This window comes from Ranitomeya imitator, chromosome 2 (genome assembly GCF_032444005.1).
Source record: "Ranitomeya imitator isolate aRanImi1 chromosome 2, aRanImi1.pri, whole genome shotgun sequence".
Lineage (NCBI taxonomy): Eukaryota > Metazoa > Chordata > Amphibia > Anura > Dendrobatidae > Ranitomeya > Ranitomeya imitator.
Window position 1 is genome coordinate 39,348,513 of NC_091283.1, and position 12,171 is coordinate 39,360,683.

Below are 12,171 nucleotides of genomic sequence, written 5' to 3' on the forward strand. Positions count from 1 at the left end.
TCATGATGAGTAGGTCAGAGATGGGCGGGATGCCTATTCACCATATCTCCACTCAAGGATGTGGTTGGAGGGAGTTAACTCCTTAAGCCCCAAGGGTGGTTTGCACGTTAATGACCGGGCCAATTTTTACAATTCTGACCACTGTCCCTTTATGAGGTTATAACTCTGGAACGCTTCAACGGATCCCAGTGATTCTGACATTGTTTTCTCGGGACATATTGTACTTCATGATAGTGGTAAAATTTCTTTGATAATACCTATGTTTATTTGTGAAAAAAACGGAAATTTGGCGAAAATTTTGAAAATTTCGCAATTTTCCAAATTTGAATTTTTATGCAATTAAATCACAGAGATATGTCACACAAAATACTTAATAAGTAACATTTCCTACATGTCTACTTTACATCAGCACAATTTTGGAACCAAAATTTTTTTTTGTTAGGGAGTTATAAGGGTTAAAAGTTGACCAGCAATTTCTCGTTTTTACAACACCATTTTTTTTTAGCGACCACATCTCATTTGAAGTCATTTTGAGGGGTCTATATGATAGAAAATACCCAAGTGTGATACCATTCTAAAAACTGCACCCCTCAAGGTGCTCAAAACCATATTCAAGAAGTTTATTAACCCTTCTGGTGCTTCACAGGAATTTTTGGAATGTTTAAATAAAAATGAACATTTAACTTTTTTTCACAAAAAATTTACTTCAGCTCCAATTTGTTTTATTTTACCAAGGGTAACAGGAGAAAATGGACCCCAAAAGTTGTTGTACAATTTGTTCTGAGTACGCTGATACCACATATGTGGGGATAAACCACTGTTTAGGCGCATCGGAGACCTCGGAAGGGAAGGAGCGCCGTTTGACCTTTCAATGCAAAATTGACAGGAATTGAGATGGGACGCCATGTTGCGTTTGGAGAGCCACTGATGTGCCTAAACATTGAAACCCCCCACAAGTGACACCATTTTGGAAAGTAGGCCCCATAAGGAACTTATCTAGAGGTGTGGTGAGCACTTTGACCCACCAAGTGCTTCACAGAAGTTTATAATGCAGAACCGTAAAAATAAAAAAATCATGTTTTTTCACAAAAATTATCTTTTCGCCCCCAATTTTTTATTTTTCCAAGGGTAAGAGAAGAAATTGGACCCCAAACGTTGTTGTACAATTTGTCCTGAGTACGCTGATACCCCATATGTGGGGGTAAACCACTGTTTGGGTGCATGGGAGAGCTCGGAAGGGAAGTAGCGCCATTTGACTTTTCAATGCAAAATTGACAGGAATTGAGATGGGACCCCATGTTGCGTTTGGAGAGCCACTGATGTGCCTAAACATTGAAACCCCCCACAAGTGACACCATTTTGGAAAGTAGACCCCCTAAGGAACTTATCTAGATGTGTTTTGAGCGCTTTGACCCACCAAGGGCTTCACAGAAGTTTATAATGCAGAGCCGTAAAAATAAAACAAAAATTTTTTCCCACAAAAATTATTTTTTTAGCCCCCAGTTTTGTATTTTCCCGAGGGTAGCAGGAGAAATTGGACCCCAAAAGTTGTTGTCCAATTTGTCCTGAGTGCGCTGATACCCCATATGTGGGGGGGAACCACCGTTTGGACGCATGGAAGGGCTCGGAAGGGAAGGAGCGCCATTTGGAATACAGACTTAGATGGAATGGTCTGCAGGCGTCACATTGCGTTTGCAGAACCCCTAATGTACCTAAACAGTAGAAACCCCCCACAAGTGACACCATTTTGGAAAGTAGACCCCCTAAGGAATTTATCTAGATGTGTTTTGAGCGCTTTGACCCACCAAGGGCTTCACAGAAGTTTATAATGCAGAGCCGTAAATATAAAACAAAAATTTTTTCCCACAAAAATTTTTTTTTAGCCCCCAGTTTTGTATTTTCCCGAGGGTAAGAAGAGAAATTGGACCCCAAAAGTTGTTGTCCAATTTGTCCTGAGTGTGCTGATACCCCATATGTGGGGGGGAACCACTGTTTGGCCGCATGGGAGGGCTCGAAAGGGAAGGAGCGCCATTTGGAATGCATACTTAAATGGAATGGTCTGCAGGTGTCACATTGCGTTTGCAGAGCCCCTAATGTACCTAAACAGTAGAAACCCCCCACAAGTGACACCATTTTGGAAAGTAGACCCCTTAAGGAACTCATCTAGATGTGATGTGAGAGCTTTGAACCCCCAAGTGTTTCACTACAGTTTGTAATGCAGAGCCGTGAAAATTAAAAAAAAAATTTTCCCCCCAAAATTATTTTTAGCCCCCAGTTTTGTATTTTCCCAAGGGTAAGAGGAGAAATTCGACCCCAAAAGTTGTTGTCCAATTTGTCCTGAGTGCGCTAATACCCCATATGTGGGGGGGAACCAATGTTTGGCTGCATGGGAGGGCTCGGAAGGGAAGGAGCGCCATTTGGAATGCAGACTTAGATGGAATGGTCTGCAGGTGTCACATTGCATTTGCAGAGCCCCTAATGTGTTAGGGCTAGCGGAACGCACCAAATAATAAGACTGATCGTGTACGGTGCGTTCGTAGCCCGGGGTCCACCGTGCAGAGATGGAACCTGCTGCTGAGTAATGACGGACTATATGGCGGTACTCATAAGTATACTCGCATGGGTTAAACTTCACCCAACGTGAAGGAAGCGATCCTGTTGCGTCACAGGATCGCGGTACCGCACATAGAAGGCGAGCAAGCAGTCAGCGAACTTAACCCCAACTAGGATTGAAGTCCGATTAGACCACTTGCTGGCACAACACCGCAACAGGGTGTGTTAGGCAACTCTTATAATTAGAGCACCGAAGTGCGAACTGTGCCGTGCTGGCAGGCACCACTAAGCACCCAGACGTGGGTCAGGAAGCGCACTACTGGCGCGTGGCGCCGCACTGGCGGTCACAGCAATAGACGCTGATACGTGTGTGATACGTTGAGTGATTTGTCGGGCGCTAGATAGCAGCCATACTCCATACGCGAACAGTCATACAATAGGGTAGGGGTATTTAACGAACGACTTGCACTCACAACAAACACACGTATTCAATTGTACACTAGCGCATGGCCGTGCGGTCATGCGCAGTTTATATAATTGCAGGACAGGAAGTGGCCACAGAAACTTTGCCCTTCCAGGGCCTGCCAAGAGGACCAATGGAATGCGCTGCAGAGCCAGAGCACATGACCCTCGATCTCCAACGGGAGATCTTGCTCTGGGCATGCTCAGTGTGCGCAAACAAGGACTTAGTCCCAGGGAAGTCCGCTCGCCGCTGACCAGCACTGACTTTAATGGCAGGAGCTGAAGAAGCAGCAGTAACTCTCTGTACAGAGTGAGAGCGAGCAAGACACTGGGAGCGACGTCCCTGCTGAGCAGACTCCACTGCGGCTGGAGGAGAATGGGAGACCGCAGCGGAGACGGATCGAGATTCCCCCTGTGCAGCAGAGGAAACTCGACTCCTAACACTAATGTACCTAAACAGTAGAAACCCCCCACAAGTGACCCCATATTGGAAACTAGACCCCCCAGGGAACTCATCTAGATGTGTTGTGAGAGCTTTGAACCCCCAAGTGTTTCACTACAGTTTATAACGCAGAGCCTTGAAAATAAAAAAATCTTTTTTTTCCCACAAAAAATATTTTTTATCTCCCAGTTTTGTATTTTCCCAAGGGTAACAGGAGAAATTGGATCCCAAAAGTTGTTGTCCTATTTGTCCTGAGTATGCTGATACCCCATATGTTGGGGAAAACCCCTGTTTGGGCACACGGGAGAGCTCGGAAGAGAAGGATCACTGTTTTACTTTTTCAACGCAGAATTGGCTGGAATTGAGATCGGACGCCATGTCGCGTTTGGAGAGCCCCTGATGTGCCTAAACAGTGGAAACCCCTCAATTATAACTGAAACCCTAATCCAAACACACCCCTATCCCTAATCCCAACAGTAACCCTAACCACACCTCTAACCCTGACACACCAATAACCCTAATCCCAACTGTAAATGTAATCTAAACCCTAACCGTAACTTTAGCCCCAACCCTAACCCTAACTTTAGCCCCAACCCTAACTGTGGCCCCAACCCTAACCCTAGCCCTAACCCTAGCCCTAACCCTAGCCCTAACCCTAGCCCTAACCCTAACCCTAACCCTAGCCCTAACCCTAGCCCTAACCCTAACCCTAGCCCTAACCCTAACCCTAGCCCTAGCCCTAACCCTAGCCCTAACCCTAACCCTAGCCCTAGCCCTAGCCCTAACCCTAGCCCTAACCCTAGCCCTAACCCTAACCCTAGCCCTAACCCTAACCCTAGCCCTAGCCCTAACCCTAGCCCTAACCCTAACCCTAGCCCTAGCCCTAACCCTAGCCATAGCCCTAACCCTAACGGGAAAATGGAAATAAATACATTTTTTTAATTTTTCCCTAACTAAGGGGGTGATGAAGGGGGGTTTGATTTACTTTTATAGCGGGTTTTTTAGCGGATTTTTATGATTGGCAGCCGTCACACACTGAAAGACGCTTTTGATTGCAAAAAATATTTTTTGCGTTACCACATTTTGAGAGCTATAATTTTTCCATATTTTGGTCCACAGAGTCATGTGAGGTCTTGTTTTTTGCGCGACGAGTTGACATTTTTATTGGTAACATTTTCGGGCACGTGACATTTTTAGATCGCTTTTTATTACGATTTTTGTGAGGCAGAATGACCAAAAACCAGCTATTCATGAATTTCTTTTGGGGGAGGCGTTTATACCGTTCCGCGTTTGGTAAAATTGATAAAGCAGTTTTATTCTTTGGGTCAGTACGATTACAGTGATACCTCATTTAAATCATTTTTTATGTTTTGGCGCTTTTATACGATAAAAACTATTTTATAGAAAAAATTATTATTTTTGCATCGCTTTATTCTCAGGACTATAACTTTTTTATTTTTTTGCTGATGATGCTGTATGGCGGCTCATTTTTTGCGGGACAAGATGACGCTTTCAGCGGTACCATGGTTATTTATATCTATCTTTTTGATCGCGTGTTATTCCACTTTTTGTTCGGCGGTATGATAATAAAGCGTTTTTTGCCTCGTTTTTTTTTTTTCTTACGGTGTTTACTGAAGGGGTTAACTAGTGGGCCAGTTTTATAGGTTGGGTCACGGCGATACTAAATATGTGTACTTTTATTGTTTTTTTTATTATTATTTAGATAAAGAAATGTATTTATGGGAATAATATATTTTTTTTTTTTTTCATTATTTAGGAATTTTTTTTTTTTTTTTTTACACATTTGGAAATTTTTTTTTTAACTTTTTTACTTTGTCCCAGGGGGGGACAATACAGATCGGTGATCTGCCAGTTTGCACAGCACTCTGACAGATCACCGATCTGTCTGAGAGCAGTGCAGCGTTACCAAGTGCCTGCTCTGAGCAGGCACTTGGTAAGCCACCCTTGGTAAGCCACCCGCGGCCATCTTGGATCCGGGTGCAGCAAGGAGGAAGGAGGTGGGAGACCCCCGGAGCAACGCGATCACATCGCGTTGCTGCGGGGGGCTCAGGGAAGCACGCAGGGACCCCCCTCCCTGCGCGATGCTTCCCTGCACCGCCGGCACATCGCGATCATGTTTGATCGCGGTGTGCCGGGGGTTAATGTGCCGGGGGCGGTCCGTGACCACTCCTGGCACATAGTGCCAGATTTCAGCTGCGACGTACCGACGTACTATACCGTCGGTGGGAATTAAAGCCCACCCCACCTCGACGGTATAGTACGTCATATGGGATAAAGGGGTTAAATGTCCAGTGTTTTTTTTTCTGTCGGTAATGTCTTGAGCCTGTCCCACACGTCCAGATAATTCCGGTACCGGAAAAATTGGTACCGGAGTTATCCGTGTCCGTGTGTCCATGTGCTCACGTGGCACATCAGTGTGGCACATGTGCGGCAGCCGTGTGCTGTCCGTGTGCCGACTGGGTACCACATGGCACCATTGAAGCTCTAAAAAACTATAGGGAGAAAAATACTTTATCTAAAAAACTAATTAAAGCTGCCAAAAAGGAAACAGAGAAGCACATTGCTAAGGAGAGTAAAACTAATCCCAAACTGTTCTTCAACTATATCAATAGTAAAAGAATAAAAACTGAAAATGTAGGCCCCTTAAAAAATAGTGAGGAAAGAATGGTTGTAGATGACGAGGAAAAAGCTAACATATTAAACACCTTCTTCTCCACAGTATTCACGGTGGAAAATGAAATGCTAGGTGAAATCCCAAGAAACAATGAAAACCCTATATTAAGGGTCACCAATCTAACCCAAGAAGAGGTGCGAAACCGGCTAAATAAGATTAAAATAGATAAATCTCCGGGTCCGGATGGCATACACCCACGAGTACTAAGAGAACTAAGTAATGTAATAGATAAACCATTATTTCTTATTTTTAGTGACTCTATAGCGACAGGGTCTGTTCCGCAGGACTGGCGCATAGCAAATGTGGTGCCAATATTCAAAAAGGGCTCTAAAAGTGAACCTGGAAATTATAGGCCAGTAAGTCTAACCTCTATTGTTGGTAAAATATTTGAAGGGTTTCTGAGGGATGTTATTCTGGATTATCTCAATGAGAATAACTGTTTAACTCCATATCAGCATGGGTTTATGAGAAATCGCTCCTGTCAAACCAATCTAATCAGTTTTTATGAAGAGGTAAGCTATAGGCTGGACCACGGTGAGTCATTGGACGTGGTATATCTCGATTTTTCCAAAGCGTTTGATACCGTGCCGCACAAGAGGTTGGTACACAAAATGAGAATGCTTGGTCTGGGGGAAAATGTGTGTAAATGGGTTAGTAACTGGCTTAGTGATAGAAAGCAGAGGGTGGTTATAAATGGTATAGTCTCTAACTGGGTCGCTGTGACCAGTGGGGTACCGCAGGGGTCAGTATTGGGACCTGTTCTCTTCAACATATTCATTAATGATCTGGTAGAAGGTTTACACAGTAAAATATCGATATTTGCAGATGATACAAAACTATGTAAAGCAGTTAATACAAGAGAAGATAGTATTCTGCTACAGATGGATCTGGATAAGTTGGAAACTTGGGCTGAAAGGTGGCAGATGAGGTTTAACAATGATAAATGTAAGGTTATACACATGGGAAGAGGGAATCAATATCACCATTACACACTGAACGGGAAACCACTGGGTAAATCTGACAGGGAGAAGGACTTGGGGATCCTAGTTAATGATAAACTTACCTGGAGCAGCCAGTGCCAGGCAGCAGCTGCCAAGGCAAACAGGATCATGGGGTGCATTAAAAGAGGTCTGGATACACATGATGAGAGCATTATACTGCCTCTGTACAAATCCCTAGTTAGACCGCACATGGAGTACTGTGTCCAGTTTTGGGCACCGGTGCTCAGGAAGGATATAATGGAACTAGAGAGAGTACAAAGGAGGGCAACAAAATTAATAAAGGGGATGGGAGAACTACAATACCCAGATAGATTAGCGAAATTAGGATTATTTAGTCTAGAAAAAAGACGACTGAGGGGCGATCTAATAACCATGTATAAGTATATAAGGGGACAATACAAATATCTCGCTGAGGATCTGTTTATACCAAGGAAGGTGACGGGCACAAGGGGGCATTCTTTGCGTCTGGAGGAGAGAAGGTTTTTCCACCAACATAGAAGAGGATTCTTTACTGTTAGGGCAGTGAGAATCTGGAATTGCTTGCCTGAGGAGGTGGTGATGGCGAACTCAGTCGAGGGGTTCAAGAGAGGCCTGGATGTCTTCCTGGAGCAGAACAATATTGTATCATACAATTATTAGGTTCTGTAGAAGGACGTAGATCTGGGTATTTATTATGATGGAATATAGGCTGAACTGGATGGACAAATGTCTTTTTTCGGCCTTACTAACTATGTTACTATGTTACATGCACCGTGCAGGAGACAGCGCTAGAGTTAAGCGCTGTCCCCTGCGTTGGGTGCTGAATCCAGAATTGATTCCTCCTTCCCAGCAGCGTTCGCTGGAGAGAAGGAATGAAAAATCATTTTTTTAAAAAAACAAATTGTTGTTAAAATAAAGTTCCCGGTAATCTCCCCCCTCCCTCCCCTGTGCGCCCGCCCACTGGCATTTAAATACTTACCCAGCTCCCTCGAAGCTTCCTCTCAGCGTCGCAGCTCTTCCTGTATGAGCGGTCACGTGGTGCCGCTTATTACAGTGATGAATATGCGGCTCCACTCCTATGGGAGGTGGAGCCGCATATTCATCACTGTAATGTGCGGCACCACGTGACCGCTCACACAGGAAGAGCTGTGACGCTGAGAGGATGGAAGCATCGAGGGAGCTGGGTAAGTATTTTAATGACAGCGGGCGGGCGCACAGAGGGTGGGAGGGGGGAGATTACCGGGAACTTTATTTTAACAACAAAAAAAGATTTTTCATTCCTTCTCTCCAGCGAATGCTGCTGGAGAGAAGAAATGAATGAGGCTTCAGCACCACAAGCTGGGGGGACAGCGCTTACTGTAGTGCTGTCTCCTGCACGGCACACGGACTGCACACGGACAGCATCCGTGTGCGGTACTTGTTTTACATGGACCCATTGACTTTAATGGGTCCGTGTGATCCATGCGTTCCCACGAACACTGACATGTCTCCGTGTTTTCCAAGCGGACACACGGTCCGTGAAAACACGCTGACATGTGCAGAGACACATTGATTTTAATATGTGTACGTGAGTCAGTGTCTCCGGTACGTGAGGAAACTGTCACCTCACGTACCGGAGCCACTGACGTGTGAAACCGGCCTTGGAGGAAGGAAGCTTCCAGTTTGAAGCTCCAGAAAGAGCTGCTGTGCATCTTTGTCCCAGAAGGCTGGAGCCATACTGGGAAGGACTTTGTATGGACTTTTTATTATCATTTGTACCAGAAAGGCTTTTTTTGTTATGATTTTAGGCTTTATGGTTTATAAAGTAATAAACCACCCAGAGACACTAACCTAAAATTGTTCCCGTGTCTGCCTCGGGGTGCAGCTAAGTGAGCTGACCTTCCAAAGATTTTATTAATTTTTATAATAAAATTACATTTTTTATTCCATTACTGAGCTAGCATTTCACAAGACTTTTTCATGACCTAATTTATTTTCGTTTGTCATATCCAAAATATTTCCCGGCTTGCCAACTTCCACAATATTCAGCTCATCATACATGACACTAGACAGAGATTAAATAGCAGAATGAATGTGCAATGTGCAGCATTGATTAGTATCATGAAACTTAGTCCTTTATGCCTTGGTCAGTAAAACATACCATATATACTCGTGTATAATCCGAGTTTTTCAGCACATTTTTTTGCGCTGAAAACTCCCCCTATGGCTTATACATGAGTCATTGTCCCAGAAAGATGGCAGGTGAGGGGGAGCGGTGGAGCAGCGGGTCACAGAGGCAGAAGCCGGCGGCTGCGGCTGTAACTGTGCCCGCTGCTAAAGAAAAATGAATATTCACTGCGATGGCACAGCGTGCACAGTTAAAGCCACAGCCGCCGGCTTCAAGCACACATCCTACTTACCTTCCCTGCGCTCACTCGCTGCATCTCCTTCCGGTGCTAGTTTTCCAGCCGAGCGATCACGTGTCCCCCGCTCATTAAGGTAATGAATATTCGCCCCTCTCCACTCCCATAGGCGTGGAGTGATTATTCATTACTTTAATGAGCAGAGAAACATGATCGCTCGGCCGGAAGAGCTGCTGGTGCCAGAACGAGATGCAGCGAGGGCGTGCAGTGAAGGTAAGTAGGATGTGTTTTTTTTATAGGAATCATGCATACAAGGATAGGGGATAAGGAGCCATGCATACAAGGACAGGGATAAGGAGCCATGCATACAGGGACAAGGAGCCATGCATACAAGGACAGGGACAAGGAGCCATGCAAACAAGGACAGGGAGCCATGCAAACAGTGACGGGAACGGGGAGCCATGCATACAAGGATGGAGATGGGGAGCCATGCATACCAGGATAGGGATGAGGGGACAATGCATACCTGGCTTATTCTCGAGTCAATAAGGTTTCCTATTTTTTTGTGGCAAAATTAGGTGCCTTGGCTTATACTTGGCTTATACTTGGGTCAACTTATACTCGAGTATATACGGTAGGTGTTTTTTCAGAGCAGGTGGTTCCGCAGGAGAGGGCCTTTTCATGTTATTGCGCTCTTTTACTACCATGAGTAGGGGCATAATTACTGCAGTTGCAGCGGTCTCGAAAGCAACCCGGCCCATACAGGTGTGGGGCCCAGGAGGGTGAAGGGCCAGCTGATGCCAGCGCAAACTTCACCTGGATGTGCGTCTTCAAAAGCACATTCAGCTGAAGTGTATTGCAGAGGAGAGACCAGTCTGGTCCATGAGAGCATTACACCCTACCGGCCATTCAGAGGCCAGACATCAGCGTGCACATGACTGGAGGCGCATGAGAGTAATGTCATGTGCTCCTGTCTCTAGCAAACTGAAGTCAGCTGCCAGCTTCAGAAGAGGACATTGAATGATGGGGGAGCAGATAGAAGGTGAGTATAATTGTTTATTTTTCTTCTACAGAAGAGAAGTGGTTACATTTTATTATGTAATATATAAAATAATTAAAAACTCTGAAAAGATGCTGAAAATTGAGGTACACAGGAAAGTCTACTGTATAATTTATTTATTTTGCTCACTTATATAATGCCTTTAATTCCACAGAGCTTTACAGACATTACCAGCACTGTCCCCAATGGGACGCACATCTAAGTTCCCTATCAGTTTGTCTTTGGAGTATGGGAGGAAACCCACACAATCAAAGGGAGAAGATGTAAACTTCTTGCCAATGTTGTCCTTGGTTGGATTTGAACCCAAGCGCAGCAAGGCTGCAGTGCTAACCACTGAGCCACCGTGCTGCTGTATAATGTAAATAATAACATTAATTTATAGTATTACAATACCAGTGCAATTCACTAAATTATAGGATTTTTTCCTTGCAGCTAAAACAATTATAATATATATGGGAGACATGCATCTATGGTATTGCAGTATGAGGACAGTATATCTTGTCATTGGAACTAGAGATGAGCAAATATGTTTGGAAAACGATCGCCAAACATAAATTCGGTACGAATATGGCACATTCAGATTCGTGATCTGTAACACAAGCATTTTTTCTTAAAATCGGAAAAAATATGTAAAATTTGGTAAAAGTGCGGGTAAATAATTGAGTTGCCATGTTTGGTTACTGCCCTTCCAGGTTCAGCCATTATAACCAGTACTGTTCAGCGGCGAGCAAGCTCTCCTGGAACTAAGTCCTGCTTTTCTCCTTCTGAGCATGTCTAAGGGAAGACCTCTCATTGGAGGTCGGGGGTCACACGCTCAGGTCCCATAGCAGCTCCTATTGGTCCACTAGGAAGGTCCTGGAGAGCTACAACTATAAAAGGTTTGCATGGCGGCACGGCCATGCACTAGTATCATTTGTGTTTGGCTTTTGTCAGTGAATACTCTACCACTCTGTTTTTATGTGGTGTGAGTCTGTTTAGCTTTGGGGTTGCACACTCAGGCAGACAACTAGCATCAGTGGGGGCAATTAGCCTTGGCTTAGCATCTGGTTCCTTCATGTGTGCGGTTAGGATAGAAGAGTTCCAGAGCAAGCACAACCCTAGTTAGGGTATTATTTTCAGTGTATAGTGCGACTCTGTGAGGCAACAGAGATCGCTTCCATTTCACACGGGGTGAAGTTTAACCCACGTGTGAGCTCAATGTCCATCCGCCATTACTTTGCAGCAGGTATCTCTGCACGGTGGACCCCGGGCTGCGAATGCACCTCATATCAATCTCTTTATTACTTGGTGTGTTCCGCTAGCCCTAACACATGCCATATGTCACCTTGTCATTTAGTGGCAGTCAAATTCAGCTGTATGCATTGCTCATGCAGAGTAAAAAAATATTTTTTCTTCAGCTGTTAACGTCATTCAGCACGCCAAATGTCACCTTGTCATTTAGCGGAGGTGAAATTGAGATGTATGCAGAGTAAAAAAAATTTTTTTTTTAGTTGCTAACGTATTCAACAAGGCATATTTCACCTTGCAATTTTTCGGCAGGAAATTCAGCTGTATACAGAATAACTTTTTTTTATCAGGTGCTAACGTGATTCAGCATGCCATGTCACCCTGTCATTTAGTGGCAGTCAAATTCAGCT

The 12,171-nt window shown here is 44.5% G+C and overlaps 1 protein-coding gene across 1 annotated transcript in view; it reads left to right on the forward strand.

Moving 5' to 3' along the window:
- Positions 1 to 12,171, forward strand: part of LOC138666220 (vomeronasal type-2 receptor 26-like) — a 94,612-nt gene that overhangs the window by 36,579 nt on the left and 45,862 nt on the right. The window lies entirely within an intron of this gene.